Raw genomic sequence first — 11,347 nt, 5'->3', positions numbered from 1 at the left:
GGTCAGGGTGTACTTCTATAGGAGGTAAAGTAACTCACTTGGGGTCAGGGAGTACTTATATGGGACTAGGGTAACTCATTTAGAGCAGGGAGTACTTATTTGGGACTAGGGTAACTCACTTGGTGTCAGGGAGTACTTATATGGGACTACGGTAACTCACTTGGGGTCAGGGAGTACTTATATAGGGGGTAGGGTAACTCATTTGGGGTCAGGCATTACTTATATTGGACTAGGGTAACTCACTTGGGGTCAGGGAGTACTTATATGGGCCTAGGGTAACTAACTTAGGGTCAAGGAGTACTTATATGGGACTAGGGTAACTCACTTGGGGCCAGGGTGTACTTCTATAGGAGCTAAAGTAACTCACTTGGGGTCAGGGAGTACTTATATGGGACTAGGGTAACTCATTTAGGGCAGGGAGTACTTATTTGGGACTAGGGTAACTCACTTGGGTTCAGGGAGTACTTATATGGGACTAGGGTAACTCATTTAGGGCAGGGAGTACTTATTTGGGACTAGGGTAACTCACTTGGGGTCATGGAGTACTTATATAGGGGGTAGGGTAACTCATTTGGGGTCAGGGAGTACTTCTATGGGACTAGGGTAACTCATTTGGTGTCAGGGAGTACTTATAGAGGGGCTAGGGTAACTCAATTTGGGGTCAGGGAGTACTTATATGGTACTAGGGTAACTCACTTGGTGGTCAGGGGGTACATATATGGAACCAGCGTATCCCACTTGGGGTCAGGGAGTACTTATAGAGGGTCTAGGGTAACTCAATTTGGGGTCAGGGAGTACTTATATAGGTCTAGGGTACCATACTTGGGGTCAGGGAGTACTTATAAAGGGGCTAGGGCAACTCACAAGGGGTCAGGGAGTACTTATATGGGACTAGGGTAACTCACTTGGGGTCAGGGAGTACTTATATAGGGGCTAAAGTAACTCACTTGGGGTCAGGGAGTACTTCTATGGGACTAGGGTAACTCATTTGGTGTCAGGGAGTACTTATTTGGGAGTAGGGTAACTCACTTGGGGTCAGGGAGTACTTATATGGGACTAGGGTAACTCACTTGGGGTCATGGAGTACTTATATAGGGGGTAGGGTAACTCATTTGGGGTCAGGGAGTACTTCTATGGGACTAGGGTAACTCATTTGGTGTCAGGGAGTACTTATTTGGGACTAGGGTACATCACTTGGGGTCAGGGAGTACTTATATAGGAGCTAAAGTGATTCACTTGGGGTCAGGGAGTACTTATATGGGACTAGGGTAACTCACTTGGGGTCAGGGAGTACTTATATGGGACTAGGGTAACTCACTTGGGGTCATGGAGTACTTATATAGGGGGTAGGGTAACTCATTTGGGGTCAGGGAGTACTTATATGGGACTAGGGTACATCACTTGGGGTCAGGGAGTTCTTCTATAGGAGCTAAAGTAACTCACTTGGGGTCAGGGAGTACTTATATGGGACTAGGGTACATCACTTGGGGTCAGGGAGTACTTATATAGGAGCTAAAGTGATTCACTTGGGGTCAGGGAGTACTTATATGGGACTAAGGTAACTCACTTGGGGTCATGGAGTACTTATATAGGGGGTAGGGTAACTCATTTGGGGTCAGGGAGTACTTCTATGGGACTAGGGTAACTCATTTAGGGCAGGGAGTACTTATTTGGGACTAGGGTAACTCACTTGGGTTCAGGGAGTACTTATATGGGACTAGGGTAACTCATTTAGGGCAGGGAGTACTTATTTGGGACTAGGGTAACTCACTTGGGTTCAGGGAGTACTTATATGGGACTAGGGTAACTCATTTAGGGCAGGGAGTACTTATTTGGGACTAGGGTATTTCACTTGGGGTCAGGGAGTACTTATAGAGGGGCTAGGGTAACTCAATTTGGGGTCAGGGAGTACTTATATAGGACTAGGGTACCATACTTGGGGTCAGGGAGTACTTATAAAGGGGCTGAGCAACTCACAAGTGGTCAGGGAGTACTTATATGGGACTAGGGTAACTCACTTGGGGTCAGGGAGTACTTATATAGGGGCTAAAGTAACTCACTTGGGGTCAGGGAGTGCTTCTATGGGACTAGGGTAACTCATTTGGTGTCAGGGAGTACTTATTTGGGAGTAGGGTAACTCACTTGGGGTCAGGGAGTACTTATATGGGACTAGGGTAACTCACTTGGGGTCATGGAGTACTTATATAGGGGGTAGGGTAACTCATTTGGGGTCAGGGAGTACTTATATGGGACTAGGGTACATCACTTGGGGTCAGGGAGTACTTATATAGGAGCTAAAGTGATTCACTTGGGGTCAGGGAGTACTTATATGGGACTAGGGTAACTCACTTGGGGTCAGGGAGTACTAATAAAGGGGCTAGGGTAACTCACTTGGGGTCAGGGTGTAATTATATGTGACTTGGGTAACTCACTTGGGTTCAGGGAGTACTTATATGGGACTAGGGTAACTCGCTTTAGGTCAGGAAGTACATATATAATACTAGGGTAACTCAATGGGTGGTCAGGGAGTACTTATATGGAACCAGGGAAACCCACTTGGGGTTAGGGTGTACTTATAAAGGGGCTAGGGGAACTCATTTGGGGTCAGGGAGTACTTATATGGGACTAGGGTAACTCACTTGGGGTCAGGGTGTACTTCTATAGGAGCTAAAGTAACTCACTTGGGGTCAGGGAGTACTTATTTGGGACTAGGGTAACTCATTTAGAGCAGGGAGTACTTATTTGGGACTAGGGTAACTCACTTGGGGTCAGGGAGTACTTATATGGGACTACGGTAACTCACTTCGGGTCAGGGAGTACTTATATAGGGGGTAGGGTAACTCATTTGGGGTCAGGCATTACTTATATTGGACTAGGGTAACTCACTTGGGGCCAGGGTGTACTTCTATAGGAGCTAAAGTAACTCACTTGGGGTCAGGGAGTACTTATATGGGACTAGGGTAACTCATTTAGGGCAGGGAGTACTTATTTGGGACTAGGGTAACTCACTTGGGTTCAGGGAGTACTTATATGGGACTAGGGTAACTCATTTAGGGCAGGGAGTACTTATATGGGACTAGGGTAACTCACTTGGAGTCAGGTAGTACTTATATAGGGGGTAGGGTAACTCATTTGGGGTTAGGGATTACTTATATGGGACTAGGGTAACTCACTTGGGGTCAGGGAGTACTTATAAAAGGGCTAGGGTAACTCACTTGGGGTAGGGAGTACTTATATGGGACTAGGGTAACTCGATTTAGGTCAGGGAGTACTTTTATGGTACTAGGGTAACTCACTTGGTGGTCAGGGGGTACATATATGGAGCCAGGGTATCCCACTTGGGGTCAGGGAATACTTATAGAGGGGCTAGGGTAACTCAATTTGGGGCCAGGGAGTACTTATATAGGACTAGGGTACCATACTTGGGGTCAGGAGTACTTATAAAGGGGCTAGGGCAACTCACTAGGGGTCAGGGAGTACTTATATGGGACTAGGGTAACTCACTTGGGGTCAGGGAGTTCTTCTATGGGACTAGGGTAACTCATTTGGTGTCAGGGAGTACTTATTTGGGACTAGGGTAACTCACTTGGGGCAGGGAGTACTTATATGGGACTAGGGTAACTCACTTGGGGTCATGGAGTACTTCTATAGGGGGTAGGGTAACTCATTTGGGGTCAGAGAGTACTTATATGGGACTAGGGTACATCACTTGGTGTCAGGGAGTACTTATATAGGAGCTAAAGTGATTCACTTGGGGTCAGGGAGTACTTATATGGGACTAGGGTAACTCACTTGGGGTCAGGGAGTACTAATAAAGGGGCTAGGGTAACTCACTTGGGGCCAGGGAGTAATTATATGGGACATGGGTAACTCACTTGGGTTCAGGGAGCACTTATATGGGACTAGGGTAACTCGCTATAGGTCAGGAAGTACATATTTGGGACTAGGGTAACTCACTTGGGGTCAGGGAGTACTTATATGGGACTACGGTAACTCACTTCGGGTCAGGGAGTACTTATATAGGGGGTAGGGTAACTCATTTGGGGTCAGGCATTACTTATATTGGACTAGGGTAACTCACTTGGGGCCAGGGTGTACTTCTATAGGAGCTAAAGTAACTCACTTGGGGTCAGGGAGTACTTATATGGGACTAGGGTAACTCATTTAGGGCAGGGAGTACTTATTTGGGACTAGGGTAACTCACTTGGGTTCAGGGAGTACTTATATGGGACTAGGGTAACTCATTTAGGGCAGGGAGTACTTATATGGGACTAGGGTAACTCACTTGGAGTCAGGTAGTACTTATATAGGGGGTAGGGTAACTCATTTGGGGTTAGGGAGTACTTATATGGGACTAGGGTAACTCACTTGGGGTCAGGGAGTACTTATAAAAGGGCTAGGGTAACTCACTTGGGGTAGGGAGTACTTATATGGGACTAGGGTAACTCGATTTAGGTCAGGGAGTACTTTTATGGTACTAGGGTAACTCACTTGGTGGTCAGGGGGTACATATATGGAGCCAGGGTATCCCACTTGGGGTCAGGGAATACTTATAGAGGGGCTAGGGTAACTCAATTTGGGGCCAGGGAGTACTTATATAGGACTAGGGTACCATACTTGGGGTCAGGAGTACTTATAAAGGGGCTAGGGCAACTCACTAGGGGTCAGGGAGTACTTATATGGGACTAGGGTAACTCACTTGGGGTCAGGGAGTTCTTCTATGGGACTAGGGTAACTCATTTGGTGTCAGGGAGTACTTATTTGGGACTAGGGTAACTCACTTGGGGTCAGGGAGTACTTATATGGGACTAGGGTAACTCACTTGGGGTCATGGAGTACTTCTATAGGGGGTAGGGTAACTCATTTGGGGTCAGAGAGTACTTATATGGGACTAGGGTACATCACTTGGTGTCAGGGAGTACTTATATAGGAGCTAAAGTGATTCACTTGGGGTCAGGGAGTACTTATATGGGACTAGGGTAACTCACTTGGGGTCAGGGAGTACTAATAAAGGGGCTAGGGTAACTCACTTGGGGCCAGGGAGTAATTATATGGGACATGGGTAACTCACTTGGGTTCAGGGAGCACTTATATGGGACTAGGGTAACTCGCTTTAGGTCAGGAAGTACATATATAATACTAGGGTAACTCAATGGGTGGTCAGGGAGTACTTATATGGAACCAGGGAAACCCACTTGGGGTTAGGGTGTACTTATAAAGGGCCTAGGGTAACTCACTTAGGGTCAGGGAGTACTTATATGGGACTAGGGTAACTCACTTGGGGTCAGGGTTTACTTCTATAGGAGCTAAAGTAACTCACTTGGGGTCAGGGAGTACTTATATGGGACTAGGGTAACTCATTTAGGGCAGGGAGTACTTATTTGGGACTAGGGTAACTCACTTGGGTTCAGGGAGTACTTATATGGGACTAGGGTAACTCATTTAGGGCAGGGAGTACTTATTTGGGACTAGGGTAATTCACTTGGGGTCAGGGAGTACTTATATAGGGGGTAGGGTAACTCATTTGGGGTTAGGGAGTACTTATATGGGACTAGGGTAACTCACTTGGGGTCAGGGAGTACTTATAAAAGGGCTAGGGTAACTCACTTGGGGTAGGGAGTACTTATATGGGACTAGGGTAACTCGATTTAGGTCAGGGAGTACTTATATGGTACTAGGGTAACTCACTTGGTGGTCAGGGGGTACATATATGGAACCAGGGTATCCCACTTGGGGTCAGGGAGTACTTATAGAGGGGCTAGGGTAACTCAATTTGGGGTCAGGGAGTACTTATATAGGACTAGGGTACCATACTTGGGGTCAGGGAGTACTTATAAAGGGGCTAGGGCAACTCACTAGGGGTCAGGGAGTACTTATATGGGACTAGGGTAACTCACTTGGGGTCAGGGAGTACTTATATAGGGGCTAAAGTAACTCACTTGGGGTCAGGGAGTACTTATATGGGACTAGGGTAACTCACTTGGGGTCATGGAGTACTTATATAGGGGGTAGGGTAACTCATTTGGGGTCAGGGAGTACTTATATGGGACTAGGGTACATCACTTGGGGTCAGGGAGTACTTATATAGGAGCTAAAGTGATTCACTTGGGGTCAGGGAGTACTTATATGGGACTAGGGTAACTCACTTGGGGTCAGGGAGTACTAATAAAGGGGCTAGGGTAACTCACTTGGGGTCAGGGTGTAATTATATGTGACTTGGGTAACTCACTTGGGTTCAGGGAGTACTTATATGGGACTAGGGTAACTCGCTTTAGGTCAGGAAGTACATATATAATACTAGGGTAACTCAATGGGTGGTCAGGGAGTGCTTATATGGAACCAGGGAAACCCACTTGGGGTTAGGGTGTACTTATAAAGGGGCTAGGGTAACTCATTTGGGGTCAGGGAGTACTTATATGGGACTAGGGTAACTCACTTGGGGTCAGGGTGTACTTCTATAGGAGCTAAAGTAACTCACTTGGGGTCAGGGAGTACTTATATGGGACTAGGGTAACTCATTTAGGGCAGGGAGTACTTATTTGGGACTAGGGTAACTCACTTGGGTTCAGGGAGTAATTATATGGGACTAGGGTAACTCGCTTTAGGTCAGGAAGTACTTATATGGGGGGTAGGGTAACTCATTTGGGGTTAGGGAGTACTTATATGGGACTAGGGTAACTCACTTGGGGTCAGGGAGTACTTATAAAAGGGCTAGGGTAACTCACTTGGGGTAGGGAGTACTTATATGGGACTAGAGTAACTCGATTTAGGTCAGGGAGTACTTATATGGTACTAGGGTAACTCACTTGGTGGTCAGGGGGTACATATATAGAACCAGGGTATCCCACTTGGGGTCAGGGAGTACTTATAGAGGGGCTAGTGTAACTCAATTTGGGGTCAGGGAGTACTTATATAGGACTAGGGTACCATACTTGGGGTCAGGAGTACTTATAAAGGGGCTAGGGCAACTCACTAGGGGTCAGGGAGTACTTATATGGGACTAGGGTAACTCACTTGGGGTCAGGGAGTACTTATAAAAGGGCTAGGGTAACTCACTTGGGGTAGGGAGTACTTATATGGGACTAGGGTAACTCGATTTAGGTCAGGGAGTACTTACCCACAAAAAACAAGCTTTGCTTGTAAAAAAAGGACGGCAAGTACATAAGTCGTATCTAGTATGATTAATATATAGTAATATAAAATATTTTAATTAAAAAAAAGTAGTGAAATCCAAATGTTAGGCAAGTATAAATTTTTTCCATGGCGAAAATTGAAATTTAGAAAAAAGTAAATAGTAATACAAAAATTACTTGCCAGGCCCGTTGTATGCAATCGTATTAAATAGCCACATTTTTAACTTACGAGAAGCAATGCTTATATTGCAAGATAGCAACTTACAAATGATTATTACTGGCCCGGCAAGTAATTTTTGTATTACTATTTACTTTTTTCTAAATTTCAATTTTCGCCATGGAAAAAATTTATACTTGCCTAACATTTGGATTTCACTACTTTTTTTTAATTAAAATATTTTATATTACTATATATTAATCATACTAGATACGACTTATGTACTTGCCGTCCTTTTTTTACAAGCAAAGCTTGTTTTTTGTGGGATCTTATAACGTTTTGTAAGAATATAGGAATTAAAACTAAAAATTCTTTTAAATAATTCAATCTAATAAAACATTTTCCAATGTTCTCATCGTTCCATAATGTAAAGCTTCAATTCGAGATATTAATTTATTAATCTATTAAATATAATACAAATTATTACAATGATGAGTTCTTATCATAATTACACTTTTAGAGGCATTTAACATAGGATTCAATGACTGTTTGAGTTATATTTTCAACATCATATACCCAATATCACATTAAAGCCTTTCACTTTCAAAAATTTGTTTCTAAATTTACCTTTAAATCCACTTTTTTCTTAGGTGTTACTCTCACTATCATCTTTGCATTATGGCTCTTTCCCTGGTAAACTAGTGACATTTATATATTCTTTTCATTAATATAAACTGTAAAATATATACCAGTTAATGCAATGGAAGTCTATGTTTTTTAGGTATACTGCTTTCAGTTTCTTGAAGTTACACACTGTATGTTCTATTACATGTGAAATATTGAAATTATGAATTCCTTTCATATTTACACATTTACATGATTTTATTATAATTTTCATCAACTATGTTATTTCTAATTCCAAAGTTGTATGCCAAAAATCACCTGCAGGCACTTCACTCTCAAGGATTTTCTTATAAATTAACTCATATTTATCCATCACTTTTTTAGCTGTTAACCTCAACATCAACTTTGAATTATGGCACTTTCTCCAGCACACTAGTGCCATTTGTATTTTCCCTTCATTAGTATAAACTAGGAAATACACCAATTTATACAATGGATGCCTCTCTTTATTAAATATACAGCTTTCAGTTTCCTAATTTTATTCACCATATGCCTGATCACATGTAAAATATTGCAATCATGAATTCTTTTCATATTTACACATCTACATAAATTTATTATAATTTTCATCAACTATGTGATTTCTAATTCCAAAGTTGTATGCCTAAAATCACCTGCAAGCACTTCACTCTTAAGGATTTTCTTATAAATTAGCTCATATTTATTCATCATTTTCTTAGCTGTTACCGTCAATATCAACTTTGAATTATGGCACTTTCTCCAGCACACTAGTACCATTTATATTTTCCTTTCATTAATATAAACTAGGAAATACACCAATTTATACAATGGAAGCCACTCTTTTGTGGATATACTGCTTTCAGTTTCGCAAAGTTATTCACTGTAAATTCTATTGCATGGAAAATATTAATATGATGACTTCTTTTCATTGTTTCATTTCTAGATGACGTTATCATTAAAATTATGATTTAATTGACTTATATATTTCAAAGGGTTTATGCCCAAAATCACCTGCAAGCCTTTCGCTATTAAAAATTGGCTTCCAAATTAATTTTTTAATTTCTCCACCTTTTCCTTAGGTTTAACTCTCAACATTAACTTTGCATTATGGCTCTTTCTATGGTAAACTGGAATCATTTCTGACTTCTTGTATTAAATATTACAGCTTAACCCTGCACAATGACACAATAAACATGTTATTGTAAATCAATCTGAAATAAAATCTCACTAAGTACCAAAAGATATATTACATATTATATTATAAAAATCAATGTTATTCTTATAAAAAATTAAATTTGAATAATTTTTTTGGTAATAATAATAATTTCTTTCTATTCTGATTGGGGAAGCGTAGGTAAATATATGGTTTTAATACTTTTTTATATTATAATTGAATATTAAATAACGATTAGAAAATATTTATCTGCTTTTCTTTAATCGTAGTAATAAGAAAGATTTATTGTCTCATGGAAAATTGTTTCTATATATGATATAACCTATCGGACAGTTGAAATCCATATGAGTTTAAAGAAAAGAAAAATTTAAACATGAATTTTGTTATTGATTTCCATACCTGGATGTTTAGCATATGTTTAAACCTCATCCTTCTCTGTTTCATTTACAACCTTTGTTAATCTGCATTCTCCAATGACAGGGTATTTCCAAGAATTGTTATAGCATTTGGCACTGGTTGGCATCAAACTGCAAACTATGAAATAATGCCTATATATAACTTTGTTTTAATTAAACAAATTCTTTTTACAATGTACTTACTTTACATGAAAATGTTTATGTTTATAGCTATTGAGACACTACCGTGTGTCTTAATTATGAGTGAATGTAACAAGATTATCCTTATCTGTTTTATCTGCAATAACCTGCATTTTTGAATGACAGGGTATTTCAATAACCTTTGAAGTACATCTGGAAAGAGAGACTCAACAAAGTAATTGTTATATTTTAATACATGCTTGAGCTGAATTAAAAAATAAATAAATAAACAATTAATTTTTAATTACATACATTTTAAGCGGTTGAATGAGTTACACATACTTTACCATGTGATAATGAACAATTGGCTTATCTTTTTCTTTCGCTAGTAAATTGACATATCATTGAGTCATCAACAGTTAATCACATTTCAAACTACTGTTTCCATTGCTCAACCAGTACTCCGTAGTTGCATTAAACCAAAGCTCTGTTTTCCAGCAACACATGGCAGCACTATCTTCATTATCTATTTTATTATAAAAAGTAGTAATATCCACTGGAACTGTAACTGATTCCTCTTTAACTATTGTAGTACTTTTTGGTGCTTGCATTTTTCCAAGAATTGTTATAGCATTTGGCACTGGTCTGGCATCAAATTGCAAACTATGAAAGGATACCTTGTATATAACTTTGCTTTAATTAAACTAATTTTTTTCACAATGTACTTACTTTTCTTAAAAACGTTTATGTTAATTGTTGTTGAAACACTACCATGCGTGTTGGTTATGAGTGAACGTAACAACCTCATCCTTCTGTTTCATTTACAATTTTCGTTAATCTACATTCTTCAATAACAGGGTATTTCCAAGAATTGTTAGAGCATTTGGCACTGGTATGACTTCAAATCAGAGGTGCATACAAGGAAAATATTTTATTTATAACCTGAAATAAAATCCCACAAAGTACCACAAAATATTAAATTTTAATATATTTTACAATGTTGTGTTACTTATCTGATTCTCCATCAGACTCCTTCATGTATTTATTCCTTTAGTTTGTTTAATTATCTACACTTTGAATTATATCATACTATTTTTATCCCAACAGAGTAATTTTGATTTTGACAGTTCTATCGAAATCGATCGAAATTTAGGGTTATGCCGGTATTGAATATAGCAGGTGAATATAGCAGCCAACTTCAGCCCGAGACATACAGAAGCGGTCAACTTCAGCCCGAGACATACAGATCAGCCCGAGACATACAGAAAGGAAGGAGAAGAATTTCAACTTCGGCATATATATAGCTAACAGAGTATGAGATCTCTGGATTGCGTGAACCGATTTTAATGTTTATGGGCTCAAATGAAAGCTCGTTCAAAACCATTTTAAGAAAAGCTTTGCTTAAATCATGATAGTGGATTATTCACAAAGAAAAATCGGTTTGAAAATTAGGACAGCCAAACTTGCTGTATAAGAGAGTAGTGCCTCGATGGCCGTATATACATGTCATTATCTACTTTTTTCTGTACTTGCCCGTCGAGACACTACCGTGTCTCTTGATTATTATATAATTTTTCTATACATACTACTTGCCAGGACGGGCCAAACAGTATAAAGTATATTTAAATCTTCGTTACAGTTGCATTTTGAAATATCTACTACTATACACTTTTTGGACCGTCCCGGCAAGTAGTATGTATAG

At 40.3% G+C, this 11,347-nt stretch overlaps 1 long non-coding RNA gene across 2 annotated transcripts; it reads right to left on the bottom strand.

The window, feature by feature from the left end:
* Window positions 1-8,658: 8,658 nt before the first annotated feature.
* Window positions 8,659-10,981, bottom strand: LOC136785425 (uncharacterized). 2 transcript variants are annotated; one of them, XR_010824650.1, is made up of 5 exons: window positions 10,375-10,981; window positions 9,958-10,308; window positions 9,709-9,858; window positions 9,509-9,643; window positions 8,659-9,146 (listed from the first exon to the last, which is right to left on the bottom strand). It is a non-coding gene; the product is annotated as an uncharacterized lncRNA (long non-coding RNA). The 2 variants fall into 2 exon arrangements; XR_010824649.1 differs by having other exon boundaries at window positions 9,709-10,308.
* Window positions 10,982-11,347: the final 366 nt, after the last annotated feature.

This window comes from Prorops nasuta, unplaced genomic scaffold, assembly GCF_024137725.1.
Source record: "Prorops nasuta isolate Cenicafe-Biocafe unplaced genomic scaffold, Cenicafe_Pnas_1.2 PNAS00338, whole genome shotgun sequence".
Taxonomy (NCBI): domain Eukaryota; kingdom Metazoa; phylum Arthropoda; class Insecta; order Hymenoptera; family Bethylidae; genus Prorops; species Prorops nasuta.
Note: the sequence above shows the minus strand (reverse complement) of the source record. Positions and strands in the feature narration are given on the sequence as shown.